The sequence below is a fragment of the Arachis ipaensis genome, chromosome B1, assembly GCF_059453495.1.
Source record: "Arachis ipaensis isolate K30076 ecotype BB chromosome B1, ASM5945349v1, whole genome shotgun sequence".
Taxonomy (NCBI): Eukaryota; Viridiplantae; Streptophyta; class Magnoliopsida; order Fabales; family Fabaceae; genus Arachis; species Arachis ipaensis.
The window spans coordinates 86376873-86399902 of NC_142436.1; the positions used below are offsets into that span (position 1 = coordinate 86376873).

At 39.4% G+C, this 23030-nt stretch overlaps 1 non-coding gene across 1 annotated transcript; it reads left to right on the forward strand.

Moving 5' to 3' along the window:
* The first annotated feature begins 17300 nt into the window (after nucleotides 1–17300).
* LOC148577335 (small nucleolar RNA R71) lies at nucleotides 17301–17408 on the forward strand. The gene has a single exon (XR_015902980.1). It is a non-coding gene; the product is annotated as a small nucleolar RNA R71 (small nucleolar RNA).
* Nucleotides 17409–23030: the final 5622 nt, after the last annotated feature.

A 23030-nucleotide genomic window follows, 5' to 3' on the forward strand; every position in this document is an offset into this window, starting at 1 on the left:
CTCAATTTCAGCCAGAAATTACCTGAAATCACAGAAAAATACACAAACTCATAGAAAAGTCCAGAAATGTGATTTTTAATTAAAACTAATAAAAATATAATGAAAATGAATTAAATCATACTAAAAACAATGCCAAAAAGCGTATAAATTATCCGGTCATCACAACACCAAACTTAAATTGTTGCTTGTCCTCAAGCAACTGAAAATCAAATAGGATAAAAATAAGAGAATATACTATAAATTCCAAACTATCAATGAAACTTAGCTCCAATTAAATGAGCGGGACTAGTAGCTTTTTGCCTCTTGAATAGTTTTGGCATCTCACTTTATCCCTTGAGGTTCAGAATGATTGGCATCTATAGGAACTCAGAATTCAGATAGTGTTATTGATTCTCCTAGTTCAGTATGTTGATTCTTGAACACAGCTACTTTATGAGTCTTGGTCGTGGCCCTAAGCACTTTGTTTTCCAGTATTACCACCGGATACATAAATGCCAGACACATAATTGGGTGAACCTTTTTAGATTGTGACTCAGCTTTGCTAGAGTCCCCAATTAGAGGTGTCCAGGGTTCTTAAGCACACTCTTTCTTTTGCTTTAGACCTCGACTTTAACCGCTCAGTCTCAAATTTTCACTTGACACCTTCACGCCACAAGCACATGGATAGGGACAGCTTGGTTTAGCCGCTTAGGCCAGGATTTTATTCCTTTAGGCCCTCCTATCCACTGATGCTCAAAGCCTTGGATCCTTTTTGTTACCCTTGCCTTTTGGTTTTAAGGGCTTCTGGCTTTTTGCTCTTGCCTTTTGGTTTTAAGAGCTTTTGGCATTTTCTGCTTGCTTTTTCTTTTTTTCTTTCTATTTTTTTTCGCCAATTGTTTATTTTCGCAAGCTTTCTGTATTCACTACTTTTTCTTGCTTCAAGAATCATTTTTATGATTTTCTAGATTATCTAATAACATTTCTCCTGTTCATCATTCTTTCAAGAGCCAACATATTTAACATTCATAAACAATAATTTCAAAAGACATATGCACTGTTTAAGCATTCATTCAGAAAACAAAAAATATTGTCACCACATCAAAATAATTAAACTAGTTTGAAGGATGAATTCGAAACCATGTACTTCTTGTTCTTTTGTAATTAAAACATTTTTCATTTAAGAGAGGTGATGGATTCATAGGACATTCATAACTTTAAGGCATAGACACTTAAAGACACAAACATAAATAAAACATAAGGCTCAAAAACCGAAAAACAGGAAAATAAATAAACAAGGAGATTAAGGAATGAGTCCACTTTAGTGAGGATGGCGTCTTCCTCTTCTTGAAGAACCAATGGTGCTTTTGAGCTCCTCTATGTCTCTTCCTTGTCTTTGTTGTTCCTCCCTCATAGCTCTTTGATCTTATCTAATTTCATGGAGGATGATGGAATGTTCTTGGTGCTCCATCCTTAGTTGTCCCATGTTGGAACTTAATTCACCTAGGGAAGTGTTGACTTGTTCCCAGTAGTTTTGTGGGGGGGGGGGGGAGTGCATCCCTTGAGGCATCTCAGGGATTTCATGATGAGGAATTTCCTCATGCTCATGTTGAGGTCCATGCTCTCTTGTTTGCTCCATCCTTTTCTTAGTGATAGGCTTATCCTCTTCAATGAGGATGTCTCCCTCTATGTCAATTCCAGCCGAATTGCAGAGGTGGCAAATGAGGTGAGGAAAGGCTAACCTTGCCAAATTGGAGGACTTGTCAGCCACCTTGTAGAGTTCTTGAGGCATGATCTCATGAACTTCTACTTCCTCCCCAATCATGATGCTATGGATCATGATGGCCCAGTCTACAGTAACTTCAGACCGGTTGCTAGTAGGAATGATTGAGCATTGAATGAACTCCAACCATCCTCTAGCTACTGGTTTGAGGTCAAGCCTTCTTAGTTGAACCGGCTTGCCCTTTGAGTCAATTTTCCATTGAGCTCCTTCCACACATATGTCCATGAGGACTTGGTCCAACCTTTGATCAAAGTTGACCCTTCTTGTGTAGGGGCATGCGTTTTCTTCCATCATTGGCAAGTTGAACGCCAGCCTTACATTTTCCGGACTGAAATCTAAGTGTTTTCCCCGAACCATAGTAAGCCAATGCTTTGGATTTGGGTTCACACTTTGATCATGGTTCCTTGTGATCCATGCGTTTGCATAGAACTCTTGAACCATTAGGATCCCGACTTGTTAAATGGGGTTAGTGAGAACTTCCCAACCTCTTCTTTGAATCTCAAGTCGGATCTCCAGATATTCATTCCTTTTGAGTTTGAAAGGAACCTCAGGGATCACTTTCTTCTTGGCCACAACTTCATAGAAGTGGTCTTGATGGACCTTAGAGATAAATCTCTCCATCTTCCATGACTCAGAGGTGGAAGCAATTGCCTTCCCTTTCCTCTTTCTAGAGGTTTCTCTGGCCTTAGGTGCCATGAATGGTTATAGAAAAACAAAAAGCTATGCTTTTACCACACTAAACTTAAAATGGTTGCTCGTCCCCGAGCAAAAGAAGAAAGAAAGAAGTAGAAGAAGAAGAAAAATGGAGGAGAGGGAGAGAGAGATGGTTTCGGCCAAGGGGAAGAAGAGAGGATTTTGTTGTGTGAAAATGAAGAGGGAATGAGGGTTTTATATAGGAGTGGGGAGGGGTTTAGGGTTCGGCCATTTAGGGTTGGGTTTGGGAGGGAAATTATTTTGAATTTAAAGGTAGGTGGGGTTTTTGGGGAAGAGAAGATGGATAGGTGTGAAGAGGAGAGAAGAAGTAGGTAGGGATCCTGTGGGTCCACAGATCCTGAGGGAATTCTGTGGGGTCAACAGATCCTGAGGTGTTTGAGGATTTCTCATCCCTGCACCTTTTAGACGTGTAAAATGCCCTATATATGCAATCCTGGCCTTTAATGCCAGTCTGAAGCTTGTTTCTGGCGTTTAATGCCAGCTTTCCTCTGGGTGTAATCCTGGAATTTAAACGCCAGACTGCTGCTTGTTTCTGGCGTTTAACACCAGTTTCATGCTCTGTTCTGGCGTTAAACGCCAGCCAGATGCTCCTTACTGGCGTTTAAACGCCAGTAAGCCCTTCCTCCAGGGCGTGCTATTTTCAATGCTGTTTTTCATTCTGTTTTCGATTTTTCAGTAGTTTTTGTGACTCCACATGATCATCAACCTAATAAAACATGAAATAACAAAGAGAAAATAAAATAAAAATGATTAAATAACATTGGGTTGCCTCCCAACAAGCGCTTCTTTAATGTCAATAGCTTGACAGTGAGCTCTCATGGAGCCTCACAGATAATCAGAGCAAGGTTGGGACCTCCCAATACCAAACTTAGAGTTTGGTTGTGAGGGTTCAACACCAAACTTAGAGTTTGGTTGTGGCCTCCCAACACCAAACTTAGAGTTTGACTGTGGGGGCTTTGGTTGACTCTGCAGTGAGAGAAGCTTTTCATGCTTCCTCTCCATGGTTACAGAAGGAGATCTTTGAGTTTTAAACACAAGGTTGTCCTCATTCAGTTGAAGGACTAATTTTCCTCTGTCCACATCAATAACAACTCTTGCTGTGGCTAGGAAAGGTCTTCCAAGGATGATGGATTCATCCTCATCCTTCCCAGTATCCAAGATTATGAAATCAGCAGGGATGTAAAGGCCTTCAATCTTTACTAGCACGTCCTCTACTTGTTCATAAGCTTGTTTTCTGGAGTTGTCTGCCATCTCTAATGAGATTCTAGCAGCTTGCACCTCAAAGATTCCCAGTTTCTCCATTACAAAGAGTGGCATGAGGTTTATCCCTAACCCAAGGTCACATAGAGCCTTCTCAAAGGTCATGGTGCCTATGGTACAAGGTATTAAGAACTTTCCAGGATCTTGTTTCTTCTGAGGCAATGTCAGTTGATCCAGATCACTCAGTTCATTGGTGAGCAAGGGAGGTTCATCTTCCCAAGTCTCATTACCAAATAATTTGGCATTCAGCTTCATGATTGCACCAATGTACTTTGCAACTTGCTCTTCAGTAACATCTTCATTCTCTTCAGAAGAAGAATACTCATCAGAGCTCATGAATGGCATAACGAGGTTCAAAGGAATCTCTATGGTCTCTAGATGAGCCTCAGATTCCTTTGGTTCCTCAGAGGAAAACTCCTTGTTGATCACTGGACGTCCCAAGAGGTCTTCCTCATTGGGATTCACATCCTCTCCCTCCCTTGTAGGTTCGGCCATGATGGTTAATTCAATGACCTTGCACTCTCTTTTTGGATTCTCTTCTGTATTGCTTGGGAGAGTACTGGGAGGGGTTTCAGTGGCCTTTTTACTCAGCTGGCCCACTTGTGCCTCCAAATTTCTAATGGAGGACCTTGTTTCATTTATGAAACTTAAAGTGGCCTTAGATAGATCAGAGACTATATTTGCTAAGCTAGATGGATTCTGCTCAGAACTCTCTGTCTTTTGCTGAGTGGATGATGGAAAAGGCTTGCTATTGCTAAACCTGTTTCTTCCACCATTGTTAAAGCCTTGTTGACGCTTTTGTTGATCCTTCTATGAGAAATTTAGATGATTTCTCCATGAGAGATTATAGGTGTTTCCATAGGGTTCACCTATGTAATTCACCTCTGCTCTTGCAGGGTTCTCAGGATCATAAGCTTCTTCTTCAGAAGAGGCCTCTTTAGTACTGTTGGATGATTCCTTCAATCCATTCAAACTCTGAGAAATCATATTGACTTGCTGAGTCAATATTTTATTCTGAGCCAATATGGCATTCAGAGTATCAATTTCAAGAACTCCCTTCTTCATAGGCGTCTCATTACTCACAGGATTCCTTTCAGAAGTGTACATGAACTAGTTATTAGCAACCATGTCAATGAGTTCTTGAGCTTCTGCAGGTGTTTTCTTTAGGTGAATAGATCCACCTGCAGAATGGTCCAATGACATCTTTGATAGTTTAGATAGACCATCATAGAATATATCCAGAATGGTCCATTCTGAAAGCATGTCAGAAGAACACTTTTTGGTCAGTTGCTTATATCTCTCTCAAGCTTCATAGAGGGATTCACCTTCTTTCTGTCTGAAGGTTTGAACATCCACTCTAAGCTTACTAAGCTTTTGAGGAGGAAAGAACTTGGCTAAGAAAGCCGTGACCAGCTTATCCCAAGAGTTCAGGCTATCTTTAGGTTGAGAGTCCAACCATACTCTAGCTTTGTCTCTTACAGCAAACGGGAAAAGCATAAGCCTGTAGACCTCGGGGTCAACCCCATTGGTCTTAACAGTATCACAGATCTGCAAGAATTCAGTCAAGAACTGAAAAGGATCTTCAGATGGAAGTCCATGAAACTTGCAGTTCTGTTGAATCAGAGAAACTAATTTAGGTTTAAGCTCAAAATTGTTTGCTCCAATGGCAGGGATTGAGATGCTTCTTCCATGTAAATTGGAATTAGGTGCAGTAAAGTCACCAAGCATCCTCCTTGCATTGTTATTATTTTCGGCCATATCTTTTTCTTTTTTGAAAATTTCTGTTAGATTTTCTCCCGAGAGTTGTGCTTTAGCTTCCCTTAGCTTCTTCTTCAGAGTCCTTTCAGGTTCAGGATCAGCTTCAACAAGAATGTTCTTATCCTTGTTCCTGCTCATATGAAAAAGAAGAAGAAAGCAGAAAAGAAAATATGGAATCCTTTATGTCACAGTATAGAGATTCCTTTATGTGAGTAGAAGAAAGTAAGAATAGAAGAAGGAAAAGATGAGAATCCAAACACAGGGGTGAGGATAGAAGTGTTAATGGATGAATAAATAAATAGAGGGAGATTAGAGATGAGAGAAGAATTTGAAAATTTAACAAAATAAAATAAAAATATTTTAAATTTAAATTTAAAATTTGAAAATTAAAATTGAAATTAAATTAAATTAAAATTAAAACAATTAGTTAATTAAAACAAAATTTTGAAAAAGAGGGAAGGGATTTTCGAAAATTAAAGGTAGAGAGTTAGTTGGGCAGTTTTGAAAAAGATATGATTGATTAAAAGAGATTGAAAATTTGTTTTGAAAAAGATATGATTGAAATTGAAAAAGATATGATTGAAACAAAAAGATATGATTGATTGAAAAAGATTTGAAAATCAATTTTAAAAAGATAAGAGGTTAGGGGAGAAGTTAGAAAGAATTTTGAAATTGATTTTGAAAAAGATATGATTGAAATTGAAAAAGATATGATAAGGAATTGAAAAGATTTAATTTTGAAAACTAAAGTTGATTACTTGACTAACAAGAAACAAAAAGATATGATTTTAAAATTTAAAGATTGAACCTTTCTTAATAGGCAAGTAACAACTTAATATTTTTGAATCAATCATATTAAATGTTGGTATTAATTTCAAAAATATGAAATGAAAATAAGAAAAAGATTTTTGAAAATCAATTTGAAATTTTCAAAAATTATGAAAGAAAAATGAAAAGGATTTGATTTTTGAAAAAGATTTTGAAAAAGATAAGATTTTCAAATTAAAAATTTGAGTTGACTCATAAGAAACAATTGAATTTTAAAAATTTTTGAAAGAGTCAATCCAAATTTTCAAAATTTTAAAACGGAAAGATATTTTTTATTTTTGAATTTTTAATGATGAGAGAGAGAAAAACATAAAATTGACACAAAACATAAAAATTATGAATCAAAACAACTAATGCATGCAAGAACACTATGAATGTTAAGATGAATACCAAGAACACTTTGAAGATCAAGATGAACATCAAGACTTATTTTTGAAAATTTTCAAGAAAAGAAAAACATGCAAGACACCAAACTGAGAAATTTGCAAACTTTAGACACTAACAAATTGAAAATACATATGAAAAACTAGAAAAGACACAAAACAAGAAAATAAGAGGATCAAACAAGAAGACTGGCCTGGAACAACTTGAAGATCATGAAGAACATATGATGAATTTTCGAAAATTCTTGAGAAAAACAAACACATGCAAGACACCAAACAAAAAAAATTGACTCTGGACTCAAACAAGAAACACAAAATATTTTTGATTTTATGATTTTATTAAAAATATTTTTTTTTTGGATTTTCGAAAATTAATTTTGTAAAAACGAAAAAGGAAAAAGAAAAAAAAATTTTATATATTTTTTTTTCGAAAATAAGAAGTAAAAAAAAGCTTAAAAATAAAATAAAATAAAATTACCTAATCTGAGCAACAAGATGAACCGTCAGTTGTCCAAATTCGAACAATCCATGGCAACGGCGCCAAAAACTTGGTGTGCGAAGTCGTGATCATTCCTTCCTTGGTAACGGTGCTAAAAACTTAATACGCACGTTCATGTTCTTAATTCTGTTTCACAACTTCATACAACTAACCAGCAAGTGCACTGGGTCATCCAAGTAATAAACCTTACGTGAGTAAGGGTCGATCCCACGGAGATTGTCGGCTTGAAGCAAGCTATGGTCACCTTGTAAATCTCAGTCAGGCGGATTCAACTGATTTTATGAATATAAATAAAATATAAAATAGGATAGTCGTACTTATGTAATTCTCAGTGAAAATGGCCAATGCGCTGTCACTGCATGGCTAATCATCTGTCGGTTCTCGATCATACTGGAATAGGATCTATTCATCCTTTTGCGTCTGTCACTACGCTCAGCACTCGTGAGTTTGAAGCTCATCACAGTCATTCAATTCTTGAATCCTACTCGAAATACCACAGACAAGGTTTAGACTTTCCGGATTCTTAAGAATGGCCGTCCATGGGTTCTAACTTATACCACGAAGACACTAATAACTCGGACTCGGTCCCCTGTATTAGATATCCAAGAGATATCCATTCAATCTAAGGTAGAACGGAAGTGGTTGTCAGGCATGCGTTCATAAGTTGAGAATGATGATGACTGTCACGATCATCACATCCATCATATTGAAGTGCGAATGAATATCTTAGAAGCAGAATAAGTTGAATTGAATAGAAAAATAGTAGTACTTTGCATTAATCTTTGAGGAACAGCAGAGCTCCACACCTTAATCTATGGTGTGTAGAAACTCTACCGTTGAAAATACACAAGTGATAAATGTTCAGGCATGGCCGAATGGCCAGCCCTCACAAAAGTCTAAGATAGCATAAAACTAATCAAAGATGATCCAAAAGATATATACATAATAGTGAAAAGTCCTTTTTATACTAAACTAGTCACTAGGGTTTGCAGAATTGAGTAAATGATGCAGAAATCCACTTCTGGGGCCCACTTGGTGTGTGCTTGGGCTGAGCATTGAGCTTTACACGTGTAGAGGCTTCTCTTGGAGTTGAACGCCAGTTTGTAGCCTGTTTCTGGCGTTGAACTCCACTTTGCAACCTGTTCTTTGATGTTGATGCTCTCACCCACAACTTGAGTAATTGTTGACTTCATCACAGTGTGGATTATTTTGTGGCATTGGGGAGCAATCTTGCAGGAATGTATTGATAGCACGATCAAATGATGATGTCTCTTGATGAGCAAAATATGGATCATTAAGATCTCTTTGATTTTGACCCTCCCAGCCACAATTTGTGTAGTTGTCATAACAATATAAGTCATGTTGTGGCTCTGGGGAGTATTCATACTCTATCATTCCTTGTTGATACTCCCATCCACCATTAGCTTAATGACATGAATCATTTTGTGGTGTTGGAAGTATCTCATTGAATTGTCTTAATCATGTTCTGGTTCTAAAGCATATCCCTACTAGTTGGATTGCTCACAGCCCAAAGTGTAAAATGTAATAAAGTAAAAATAAACAGAGATACAGTAAAAGAAAATGTGCAAGTACTGAAAAGAAAATAAGATAAATAAGGTAAAATAAAAATACAGAAAAAGAAATAAAATAGGATGAAAAAGAGTCTGAAAGTAGTTCACCAAAATATCATTCGCCAGAGATGGTGACCTCCCCACACTTATATAATAGCATCGTCCTCGATGCTCAATCAGGCTGGGTATGAAGGGATGTCATCTCCAGAAGGGTGTACTGCTACTATCTCTATGGTGGCCTGTGGTGCTGCAGGCTGCTCAAGCTGAGGCTCTGTGGGGTCTGGCAGTGTTTGCTGAGGCTCCTTATGCTAAGATGCTGCCTGCTGGTGCTTTGTCTGCTGGGATCCTGCCTGCTCATCCTCTGCCCGTGCATCATCCTCCTGCTCATCCGCCTCCTCCTCAGATGGCTCTGATGGTGTGTCAGGCTCAGAGGGGATTTCAGTGTGTCCCAACCTGATCATCATCTTTAAATGCTCATAGCGTCGCTTGCTGCGATGCTCAGACCACTCATATCACTGCTGGTTGTGGCGCTCTATCTGGTCCAGGTGCTCAAAGAGGCGGTGCACAAGGTGGTAGATGGGCTGGAAAGCAGGTGAGAGTGTTGTGGTGTGGGTGGTGCAGCAGGTACTGAACGGGCAGCAGAAGATGTGGCTGCATCAGCGGAGGCAGTAAGAGAGGGCGGTCTGTAGCCCAGAGCCTCAAACTTCCTGTCGTATGGGATGATCTTCTTGTAGTCGGCGGCTGGTGGCTTCTCATCCTCAGGTTCCCAGGGTACCTCTGCTCGGCAGCCTAACTGGGTAATCAGATATGGGAAAGGTAGAGTGCCTCGGTCATGAACCTTAGCCATGGAGTGCCTGATGAACCGTGGAAGGTACAGGTCCTTGCCTTCCATAACGCACCAAATGAGGGTTATCATGGCAGCTGGCACCTCTGTCTTGTGAGTGCTCGGCATCACATAGTTACTCAGGATTTGTTGCCATAACCGAGCCTCATCATTCAGATAAATAATTTTTATTCCTTTTGGGTTCACTGTTGACTTACCCATAACCCATGGGATAGCTGGATCAATGGATATGGTTCGCTTTACTACCTCCCAATCAAAAGTCATAAATCTCATGGCTTCCTCAGCCTTCTAGTAACCATCTGGTTTACCTGACTTAGGCTGGAAATAGAGGATATCTTCAATGGCCTCCTCAGTAACTAAAATCTACTTCCCTCTGAGCTGTTCTGCATCCAGGGTCGTCTTATAATAGTTGCAGTAAAATTCCCTGACCCAGGATGCATTAACCTCAGTCAAATTCCTCTCCAGAAAGAACCAGCCTCTCTATTTTATCTATTCTGTAGTGTATTGTTGTAGTTCAGCTGGAATTTTGAGGGTCTTTTCCAAATATAGGTGCCTTTTAGTCCCAAAGACATCATATTTTAGTTCACAGTAACAATTTACGAGATAAGCATAGATAGGCAAAAGAGGAATAAAAGCCAAAGCATGAAGTGAGTCAAAAAGATATAGAATATTGGACTAAATGCAAGATAAAATTCAAAGAATTCAATTAAAAATCATAATCCAAAAACTATTAACTGAAATGCACAATGCCTGTTTGGCAGGAACAACAATAAACATGCGTTAAAATGGGTTGAAAGTAGTTAGGTTAAAACTAAGAGAGATGTTAGAAAGTTAATGAAGTTAAGAGTTAAAAATGGAAGTTAAAGTTGGTGGCATGGTACTGTAGTTCTTAGCTAACAGAAATGCACAAACTTGAAGAATAAACAACTCACATTCAAGCAGATAATGCAGATTATTAATGATAAACAAGAAAATAAAAGAAGCATAAAAAGGATTAAGAATCATCAATAATGCAATTGAAGTTGGAAGGGAACCAAAAGAGATAGTGAATGCTAGTCCAGGATGTCATGAGGTGACTTTGGTTTAAACCAAGGAAAGCACAATGTGAAAGTACCAAAGGCGAGTCATGAATAGCAGTTAAGTAAAACCGATTTTTTTTTTGAAAATTTGGGCAGTATTCCAGTTGTAAAAGGGACGTTTTCGGAAAATCAAACAGCATATATGTATTCAGAGAAATAAATGCAAAGAAATAATTATAATCAGCAGGAATGAATGCAGCTTATATGAATTAATGGTATGAAGCAGAACATTATCAAACAGCCATGAAACAATGAAACAGCAACAATGACAGCTAACCAATAGTGAAAAGCAGAAAATTCAAACAGCAGGTACGGAGCAATTATCAGACCTAGAATCCTCTAACCACAACCTAGCTACCTAACCACCTAGAATTCACTACAAACATGCATATCTAACTAACCTAAATTGAACAGAATTAAAATATGCAAACTAACTAACTTGAACGGAAAAGAAATTGGAGTGCAGTGAAACCTGAGGGGGGCAGTGAAAGAAATGGAACGAAGAAAGAGAGGTAGGTGTACGGCGATGCTGGTGGGTGGCATGGCGGTGCTGGGATGCCCGCGGTGGTTCGGGTAGAGGCAGAGGTGTTGCGAAAAAAGGAGAGGGGGAAGTAGGGGGGAAAGAAGAAAAGAAATAAGGAAGGGGGGAGGAGGGGTAGGATGGCGTCGTGGTGGTGGTGGGCAGTGGTCTGGGTGTGGCAGCGGGGTTGGGTTGGCGACGGGGTAGGGGGCGAATTAGGGGAGTAGGGGGAGAAGAGGAAGAGAAGGGGGAAGAGGGGGGAGTGAGGGCGGTGCGGCTAAGGGTCGTCGACGGTGGCGGCGTAGCGGGCTGGGTCGGCGACGGGGCAGAGGCAGTGGGGTTTGAGAGGAGGAAGGAGAAGGAGAAGAGGAGAAGAAGGATGGGTGAGGGTGGGGTGAATGGCGGCGGGTTTGGGGGTCAGTGACGGTGGTGGTGCGGCGGTGATGGCGGCGGTGGTGGCTGGTGGCAGTGTGGTGCACGAAATTGTGATGTCCAGGCTCAAACTATTCCTGGCACGTGAGCAACTTGGTACGCGTAATCATGATTACACATTCATAATTTGTCACAACTTCGATACAACTGACCAGCAAGTGCACTGGGTCGTCCAAGTAATACCTTACGTGAGTAAGGGTCGAATCCCACGGAGATTGTTGGTATGAAGCAAGCTATGGTCACCTTGCAAATCACAGTCAGGCGGATATAAAGTGATAATGGTGTTTTCGAATATTATATAATAAAATAGGGATAGAGATACTTATGTAATTCATTGGTAGGAATTTCAGATAAGCGAATGGAGATGCTTTCGTTCCTCTGAACCTCTGCTTTCCTGCTATCTTCATCCAGTCAGTCTTACTCCTTTCCATGGCTGGCTTTATGTGATACATCACCACTGTCAATGGCTACTTTCGGTCATCTCTCGGGAAAATGATCCAATGCCCTGTCACGGCACGGCTAATCGTCTGGAGGCATCACCCTTGCCAATGGCTTCATCTTATCCTCTCAGTGAATAATATGCTCACGCACCCTGTCACGGCACGGCTATTTATCTGTCGGTTCTCGATCATGCCGGAATAGGATTTACTATCCTTTTGCATCTGTCACTAACGCCCTGCAATCGCGAGTTAGGAGCTCGTCACAGTCATTCAATCATTGAATCTTACTCGGAATACCACAGACAAGGTTTAGACCTTCCGGATTCTCTTGAATGCCGCCATCATTCTAGCTTACGCCACGAAGATTCTGATTAAGAGATCTAAGAGATATTCATTCTAGCTTATTTCATGTAGAACGGAAGTGTTTGTCAGGCACGTGTTCATAGGGGAGAATGGTGATGAGCGTCACACATAATCATCACCTTCATCACGTTCTTGGGTGCGAATGGATATCTTAGAAGCGAAATAAGATGAATTGAATAGAAAACAGTAGTACTTTGCATTAATCTTTGAGGAACAGCAGAGCTCCACACCTTAATCTATGGAGTGTAGAAACTCTACCGTTGAAAATATATAAGTGAAAGATCCAGGCATGGTCGAGAGGCCAGCCCCTCTGATCTAAGAACCAGGCGTCCAAAGATGTCTAATACAATAGTAAAAGGTCCTATTTATAATAAACTAGTCACTAGGGTTTACATGAGTAAGTAATTGATGCATAAATCCACTTCCGGGGACCACTTGGTGTGTGCTTGGGCTGGGCTTGAGTGTTGCACGTGTAGAGGTCCTTCTTGGAGTTGAACGCCAGCTTTTGTGCCAGTTTGGGCGTTCAACTCTGGTTTTGGCTCCTTTTCTGGCGCTGGACGCCAGATTTGGGTAGAAAGCTGGCGTTGAATGCCAGTTTACGTCGTCTATCCTTGGCTAAAGTATAAACTATTATATATTGCTGGAAATCCCTGGATGTCTACTTTCCAACACAATTGGAAGCGCGCCATTTTGAGTTCTGTAGCTCTAGAAAATCCACTTTGAGTGCAGGGAGGTCAGAATCCAACAACATCAGTAGTCCTTCTTCAACCTCTGAATCTGATTTCTGCTCAAGTCCCTCAATTTCAGCCAGAAAATACCTGAAATCACAGAAAAACACACAAACTCATAGTAAAGTCCAGAAATGTGAATTTAAAATAAAAACTAATGAAAACATCCCTAAAAGTAACTAGATTCTACTAAAAACATGCTAAAAACAATGTCAAAAAGCGTATAAATTATCCGCTCATCACAACACCAAACTTAAATTGTTGCTTGTCCCCAAGCAACTGAAAATCAAATAGGATAAAAAGAAGAGAATATACTACAAATTCCAAACTATCAATGAAGCATAGCTTCAATCATATGAGCGGGACTTATAGCTTTTTGCCTCTTGAATAGTTTTGGCATCTCACTCTATCCATTGAAGTTTAGAATGATTGGCATCTATAGGAACTTCAGATTTCAGATAGTGTTATTGATTCTCCTAGTTCAGTATGATGATTCTTGAACACAGCTTCTTTATGAGTCTTAGCCGTGGCCCTAAGCACTTTGTTTTCCAGTATTACCACCGGATACATAAATGCCACAGACACATAATTGGGTGAACCTTTTCAGATTGTGACTCAGCTTTGCTAAAGTCCCCAATTAGAGGTGTCCAGGGTTTTTAAGCACACTCTTTTTTTTTGCTTTGGAGCTTGACTTTAACCGCTCAGTCTCAAGTTTTCACTTGACACCTACACGCCACAAGCACATGGTTAGGGACAGCTTAGTTTAGCCGCTTAGACCAGGATTTTATTCCTTTAGGCCCTCCTATCCACTGATGCTCAAAGCCTTGGGATCCTTTTTATTTTCCCTTGCCTTTTGGTTTTAAGGGTTATTGGCTTTTTCTGCTTGCTTTTCCTTTTTCTTTCTATTTTTTTTCGCCTATATTTTTTTTTCTTTTTTTTTTCTGCAAGCTTTGTTCTTTGCTGCTTTTTCTTTCTTCAAGAATCATTTTTATGATTTTTCAGATTATCAAATAACATGTCTCTTAGTCATCATTCTTTCAAGAGCCAACATATTTAACATTCTTAAACAACAACTTCAAAAGACATATGCACTGTTCAAGCATACATTCAGAAAACAAGAAGCATTGTCACCACATCAATATAATTAAACTAAGTTCAAGGATAAATCCGAAACTCATGTACTTCTTGTTCTTTTGAATTAAAGCAGTTTTTATTTAAGAGAGGTGATGGATTCATAGGACATTCATAACTTTAAGGCATAGTTACTACTACTAATGATCATGTAATGAAGACACAAACACAGATAAGCACATAACATAGAAAATGAAAAACAGAAGAAATAAGAACAAGGAATGAATCCACCTTAGTGATGGTGGCATTTCCTTCTTGAGGAACAAATGATGTCCTTGAGCTCTTCTATGTCTCTTCCTTGCCTTTGTTGCTCCTCCTTCATTGCTTTTAGATCTTCTCTGATTTCATAAAGGATGATGGAGTGCTCTTGATGTTCCACCCTTAGTTGCTTCCAATAATTGTGTGGAAGAAAATGTATCCCCTGAGGTATCTCAGGAATCTCTTGATTTGCAGTCAAATGTTCTACCACTGAGCTATAGACCTTTGATGGAAGCTTTTGTCTTCCCTTTCCTCTTTCTAAAGGTTTCTCTGGCCTTAGGTGCCATCAATGGTTATGGAAAAAACAAAAAAGCTATGCTTTTACCACACCAAACTTAGAATGTTGCTCGCCCTCGAGCAAAAGAAGAAAGAATAGAAGAATAAGAAGAAGATATGGAGGAGATGGATGGGAGTGTGTATTCGGCCATATGGGTGGGATTGGGTGGGAGAGAGATTTTAAATTTTGAAGGTAGTGGGTGTATGGATGTGAGTGGTAAATGGAAAACAGAAGGGATGATCATGAATGGAAAGAAAGATGATGAGGTAGGTGGGGATCCTGTGGGGTCCACAGATCCTGAGATGATCCTGTGGGGTCCACAGATCCTGAGGTGTCAAGGCATTTACATCCCTGCACCAATTTAGGCGTGTAAAATGCCCTTGCACAAAACTCTGGGCGTTCAGCGCCAGGTTGGTGCCCATTTTGGGCGTTCAACGCCCATTTGCTGCCATTTCTGGTGTTGAACGCCAGAACCATGCTTGTTCTGGGCGTTCAGCGCCAGGATGCTGCCCATTCTGGGCGTTCAGCGCCAGAACCATGCTCTGTTCTGGCGTTTGAACGCCAGACAGATGCTCCTCCAGGGTGTGATTTTTCTTCTGCTGTTTTTGATTCCATTTTTGATTTTTTTGTTTGTTTTGTGACTCCACATGATTATGAACCTATAAAGACATATAACTAAGAAAAATATAGTTAGATAAATAAAAATTGGGTTGCCTCCCAACAAGCGCTTCTTTAATGTCAATAGCTTGACAGTGGGCTCTCATGGAGCCTCACAGATGTGCAGAGCTTTGTTGAGACTCTCCAACACCAAACTTAGAGTTTGGATATGGGAGTTCAACACCAAACTTAGAGTTCTGTTGTGGCCTCCCAACACCAAACTTAGAGTTTGACTGTGGGGGCTCTGGTTGACTCTGCTTTGAGAGAAGCTTTTTCTGCTTCCTCTCCATGGTTGCAGAGGGAGATCCTTGAGTTTTAAACACAAGGGAATTCTCATTCCATTGAAGGACTATTTCACCTCTGTCAACATCAATCACAGCTCTTGCTGTGGCCAGGAAAGGTCTTCCTAGGATGATGGATTCATCCTCTTCCTTTCCAGTATCCAGGACTATAAAATCAGCAGGGATGTAAAGGCCTTCAACCTTTACTAACACATCCTCTACTTGTCCATAAGCCTGTTTTCTTGAACAGTCTGCCATCTCTAATGAGATTTTAGCAGCTTGCACCCCATAGATTCCCAGTTTCTCTATTACAGAGAGGGGCATGAGGTTTATTCCTGAACCAAGGTCACACAGAGCCTTAAAGATCATGGTGCCTATGGTACAGGGTATTATGAACTTTCCAGGATCCTGTCTCTTCTGAGGCAATGTCAGTTGATCCAGATTACTTAGTTCAATGATGAACAAGGGAGGTTCAACTTCCCAAGTATCAATGCCAAATAATTTGGCATTCAGCTTCATGATTGCACCAAGAAACTTGGCAGTTTGCTCTTCAGTAACATCCTCATTCTCTTCAGAAGAGGAATACTCATCAGAGCTCATGAAGGGTATAAGGAGGTTCAATGGAATCTCTATGGTCTCTAGATGAGCCTCAGAGTCCTTTAGTTCCTCAGAGGGAAGCTCCTTATTGGTCACTGGACGTCCCAGGAGGTCTTCCTCCTTGGGATTCACGTCCTCGTCTCCCTCATTGGGTTTGGCCATTTTTCTTATGTCAATGGCCTTGCACTCTCCTTTTGGATTCTCTTCTGTATTGCTTGGGAGAGTACTGGGAGGGATTTCAGTGATCCTTTTACTCAGCTGGCCCACTTGTGCTTCCAAATTCCTAATGGAAGACCTTGTTTCATTCATGAAACTCACAGTGGCCTTAGATAGATCAGAGACTAGATTTGCTAAATTAGAAGCATTTTGTTCAGAGTTCTCTGTCTGTTGCTGAGTGGATGATGGAAAAGGTTTATTATTGTTAAACCTGTTTCTTCCACCATTATTAAAGCCTTGTTGAGGCTTTTGATCCTTCCATGAGAAATTTGGATGATTTCTCCATGATGAGTTATAGGTGTTTCCATAAGGTTCACCTAAGTAATTCACCTCTGCTATTGCAGGGTTCTCAGGATTATAAGCTTCTTCTGCATAAGAAGCCTCTTGAGTACTGTTGGATGCAGCTTGCATTCCATGCAGACTCTGAGAGATCATATTGACTTGCTGAGTCAATATTTTATTCTGAGCCAATATGGCATTCAGAGTATCAACTTTAAGAACTCCCTTCTTCATAGGCGTCCCATTATTCACAGGATTCCTTTCAGAAGTGTACATAAACTGGTTATTAGCAACCATGTCAATGAGTTCTTGAGCTTCTGCAGGCGTTTTCTTTAGGTGAATGGATCCACCTGCAGAAGTGTCCAGTGACATCTTTGATAGCTCAGATAAACCATCATAGAATATATCCAGGATGGTCCATTCTGAAAGCATGTCAGAAGGACACTTTTTGGTCAACTATTTGTATCTTTCCCAAGCTTCATAGAGGGATTCACCTTCTTTCTGTCTGAAGGTTTGAACATCAGCTCTAAGCTTGCTCAGCTTTTGAGGAGGAAAGTACTTGGCTAAGAAAGCCGTGACCAGCTTATCCCAAGAGTTCAGGCTGTCTTTGGGTTGAGAATCCAACCATAATCTAGCTCTGTCTCTTACAGCAAAAGGGAAAAGCATGAGCCTGTAGACTTCAAGATCTACTCCATTAGTCTTAACAGTATCACATATCTGCAAGAATTCAGTTAAGAACTGAAAAGGATCTTCAGATGGAAGTCCATGAAACTTGCAGTTCTGCTGCATCAGAGAAACTAATTGAGGTTTCAGCTCAAAGTTGTTTGCTCCAATGGCAGGAATGGAGATGCTTCTTCCATGTAAATTGGAATTAGGTGCAGTGAAGTCACCAAGCATCTTCCTTACATTATTATTATTTTCGGCTGCCATCTCCTTCTCCTGTTTGAAAATTTCTGAAAGGTTATCTCTGGATTGTTGTATTTTAGCTTCTCTTAATTTTTTTCAGAGTCCTTTCAGGTTCTGGATCTGCTTCCACAAGAATGTTCTTATCCTTGCTCCTGCTCATATGACAAAGAAGAAGGCACAGAAAAATAATAATAATAATAGAGATCCTTTATACCACAGTATAGGGATCCCTGTGTGAGTAGAAGAAGAGGGGGAGACAAAGAATGTAATATAATGGAAGAAACACAACTGTGAGGAGGCTAGATATGTGAGATGAGATGTTAGGATATGAATGAATAAATAGAATGAGATGGGAGAGGAAGAATTTTCGAAAATATTTTTTTGAAAAAGAGTTAGTGATTTTCGAAAATGGTTTTTGAAAAATGTTAGTAATTTTCGAAAATTTTTAAAATCAAAAATAAAAAATAAGAATAATTAGTTAATTAAAAAGAAATTTTTGAAAAAGAGGGAAGATATTTTTGAAAATTAGAGAGAGAGTTAGTTAGGTAGTTTTGAAAAAGTTAAGAAACAAACAAAAAGTTAGTTAGTTAGTTGAAACAAATTTTGAAAAGATAAGAAGTTAGGAAGTTAGAAAAGATATTTTGAAAAGATATTTTTGAAAAAGATAAGATAAGAAGATATTTTAGAAGTTAGTTTTGAAAAAGATTTGATTTTTAAAATCTCAATTAATGACTTGATTCATAAGAAATCACAAGATATGATTCTAGAACTTAAAGTTTGAATCCTTCTTAACAAGCAAGTAACAAACTTCAAATTTTTGAATCAAAACATTAATTGATTATGTTATTTTCGAAAATTTGATATAAAAATAAGAAAAACATTTTTGAAAAATATTTTTGGAATTTTCGAAAATAACTAAGAATTTTGAAAAAGATTTGATTTTTGAAAAAGATTTTGAAAAAGATAAGATGTTCAAATTGAAAATTTGATTTGACTCATAAGAAACAATTTGATTTTAAAAATTTTTGAAAAAGTCAATCCAAATTTTCGAATTTGATGAGAGAAAAAGGGAAAGATATTTTTTTGATTTTTGAATTTTTATGATGAGAGAGAAAAACAACAAAAAGACTCAATGCATGAAAATTTTGAATCAAAACAATGAATGCATGCATGAATGATATGAATGTCAAGATGAACACCAAGAACACTTTGAATGTCAAGATGAACATCAAGAACATATTTTTGAAAAATTTTTGATGCAAAGAAAAACATGTAAGACACCAAACTTAGAATTCTTTAACGCTTATGCACTAAGAATTCAAGAATGCATATGAAAAACACCATACAACACAAAACAAAAAATCATCAAGATCAAACAAGAAGACTTACCAAGAACAACTTGAAGATCATGAAGAACACTATGAATGCATGAAATTTTCGAAAAATGCAAGATGCATATGCAAGTGACACCAAACTTATGATATGACTCAAGACTCAAACAAAAAACACAAAAATATTTTTGATTTTTATGATTTTCTAATTTTTTTGGATTTTTATTTTATATTTTTCGAAAAATTATTTTGAAAAAGAAAATAAGGATTCCAAAATTTTTAATATGAATTCCAGGAATCTTATGCTCTAAAGCTCCAATCAAAGGGTCAGGTATGGCTTAATAGCCAGCCAAGCTTTAGTATGTAACTCAGACATGACACGCCTGACATACTCATTCCCAAAGGAATTAGATATGGCTTTACAGCCAGCCAGGCTTCAACATGCTTCATGAAACACTAGAATTCATTCTTAAAAATTTTGAATAAAAATATATTTTTAATTTTTTTTTTGAAAACATTTTTTTTTCGAAAACAGATGAGAAATTTTTGAAAGATTTTTGAAAAAATTTTTGAAAACAAAACAAAAAGAAAATTACCTAATCTGAGCAACAGGATGAACCGTCAGTTGTCCAAACTCAAACAATCCCCGGCAACGGCGCCAAAAACTTGGTGCACGAAATTGTGATGTCCAGGCTCAAACTATTCCTGGCACGTGAGCAACTTGGTACGCGTAATCGTGATTACACATTCATAATTTGTCACAACTTCGATACAACTGACCAGCAAGTGCACTGGGTCGTCCAAGTAATACCTTACGTGAGTAAGGGTCGAATCCCACGGAGATTGTTGGTATGAAGCAAGCTATGGTCACCTTGCAAATCTCAGTCAGGCGGATATAAAGTGATAATGGTGTTTTCGAATATTATATAATAAAATAGGGATAGAGATACTTATGTAATTCATTGGTAGGAATTTCAGATAAGCGAATGGAGATGCTTTCGTTCCTCTGAACCTCTGCTTTCCTGCTATCTTCATCCAGTCAGTCTTACTCCTTTCCATGGCTGGCTTTATGTGATACATCACCACTGTCAATGGCTACTTTCGGTCATCTCTCGGGAAAATGATCCAATGCCCTGTCATGGCACGGCTAATCGTCTGGAGGCATCACCCTTGCCAATGGCTTCATCTTATCCTCTCAGTGAATAATATGCTCACGCACCCTGTCACGGCATGGCTATTCATCTGTCGGTTCTCGATCATGCTGGAATAGGATTTACTATCCTTTTGCGTCTGTCACTAACGCCCTGCAATCGCGAGTTAGGAGCTCGTCACAGTCATTCAATCATTGAATCCTACTCGGAATACCACAGACAAGGTTTAGACCTTCCGGATTCTCTTGAATGCCGCCATCATTCTAGCTTACGCCACGAAGATTCTGATTAAGAGATCTAAGAGATATTCATTCTAGCTTATTTCATGTAGAACGGAAGTGTTTGTCAGGCACGTGTTCATAGGGGAGAATGGTGATGAGCGTCACACATAATCATCACCTTCATCACGTTCTTGGGTGCGAATGGATATCTTAGAAGCGAAATAAGATGAATTGAATAGAAAACAGTAGTACTTTGCATTAATCTTTGAGGAACAGCAGAGCTCCACACCTTAATCTATGGAGTGTAGAAACTCTACTGTTGAAAATACATAAGTGAAAGGTCCAGGCATGGCCGAGAGGCCAGCCCCTCTGATCTAAGAACCAGGCGTCCAAAGATGTCTAATACAATAGTAAAAGGTCCTATTTATAATAAACTAGTCATTAGGGTTTACATGAGTAAGTAATTGATGCATAAATCCACTTCCGGGGCCTACTTGGTGTGTGCTTGGGCTGTGCTTGAGTGTTGCACGTGTAGAGGTCCTTCTTGGAGTTGAACGCCAGCTTTTGTGCCAGTTTGGGCGTTCAACTCTGGTTTTGGCTCCTTTTCTGGCGCTGGACGCCAGATTTGGGTAGAAAGCTGGCGTTGAACGCCAGTTTATGTCGTCTATTCTTGGCCAAAGTATGGACTATTATATATTTCTGGAAATCCCTGGATGTCTACTTTCCAACGCAATTGGAAGCGCGCCAGTTCGAGTTCTGTAGCTCCAGAAAATCCACTTTGAGTGCAGGAAGGTCAGAATCCAACAGCATCAGTAGTCCTTCTTCAACCTCTGAATCTGATTTCTGCTCAAGTCCCTCAATTTCAGCCAGAAAATACCTGAAATCACAGAAAAACACACAAACTCATAGTAAAGTCCAGAAATGTGAATTTAACATAAAAACTAATGAAAACATCCCTAAAAGTAACTAGATTCTACTAAAAACATGCTAAAAACAATGTCAAAAAGCGTATAAATTATCCGCTCATCACAGTGGGATGTTGGAGGGAAGAGAAAAGAATGGAGGTGGAACGTTGGGGAGGGGGGAAGTGACGCTAGGCCTAGGGTTTCCGCATCAGGGGGATTAGGGAATTTAAATCCACGCGTACGCGTGGGTCACACGTGAGCGTGGATTAGGTAAAATTGAAACAACGCGGTAGCGTCATTGACGCGAACGCGTAAACAGGGGATAATGAAAATGACACGTACGCGTGAGACACGTGTACGCGTAGACTAGAATTGTGCTAAACGCACGAATCCAGCGTCATTTTGGCACAACTCTCTGTTTCAATTAAGGGGGCAAAAATTTTCACGCGTCGTGCACGCCCACGCGTAGTGTGTGTAAATGAAATTGATGTGTACGCGTCATTGACGCGCACGCGTGGCCAATTGGTGCTCATCGCACACCTGCTGCACGATTCTAGCCCAACTTTCTGGGCGTTGGATGGAGACGCCAATCTGAGATCGATGCCCACGCGTGGCCTACGCGCACGCCTGGTGTGGGCTTTTTTTATATAGAATATGCAGATTGCAAAATGCAGATACTGATGCAGATGTTATGAATGATACTAGGAAAAATAAAATAAAATAAAATTAAAAACAAACAAAACAAAATAAAATTAAAATTTAAAAGGAACGATCATACCACGGTGGGTTGTCTCCCACCTAGCACTTTTACTTAAAGTCCTTAAGTTGGACATTTGTTGAGCTCCTTGTTATGATGGCTTGTGTTTGAACTCATCCAGAAATCTCCACCAACGTTTGCAATTCCAATAGCCTCTGGGGTCCCAAACTAGGTACATAAAGCCTTCGAGCAAGTTAAAGCAGGTTTTCAGGCCCCAGGGGTGTTGATTATTAGAATGAATTCCAGGATCCCAAACCTTGCCTTTGTACCTGTTTTCAGTTTTATCTGCATTGTTCCAACCGGGCGGTACGCAACCCGAATTTTCACTGAGACACCCAAACATCTTCCGAAACCCATTCAATTGAGCTCTACACCAATCCTTGCACTTCCATTTGGAGCGTGGAACCGTATTGAACCTTGGATGCTAACTCCTATTACTAACCATCTCCCTCTTACTCTTAAAGCCACAAAGAGCTCTAAGTTGGCCATCAGTTTCAAGCAAACCGTATTCAAGTGGAAAGGTAAAGATAAAGGCTAAGGATTTTACCCACTTGAAGTTTGTATTGGGTGGTAATGGCCTTGGGAGAGGTGTTTCAAGTAGTCTTTCAAGCTCCACTTCCTTGTACTCCTCTGTGAATTCTTCCATTTCCTTACAAACCTCTTCAACTGCAACCACGTCTTGATCAAAGTCTTCGATTTCTTCCTCATCACTCAAGTCATAAGTTGGAGGTTAAGAAAAGTCTACCGCCACATCATCTTCGTATTCACTTGGGGAGGATTCTTCAAGCTCAAAGAGTTCCATTTCGGATGCAAGTTCATTACTAGGAGAGGTTGATTCATGATCATTATTACCAAGGAAACTTGCTTCTCGATCTGTTTCGTCCA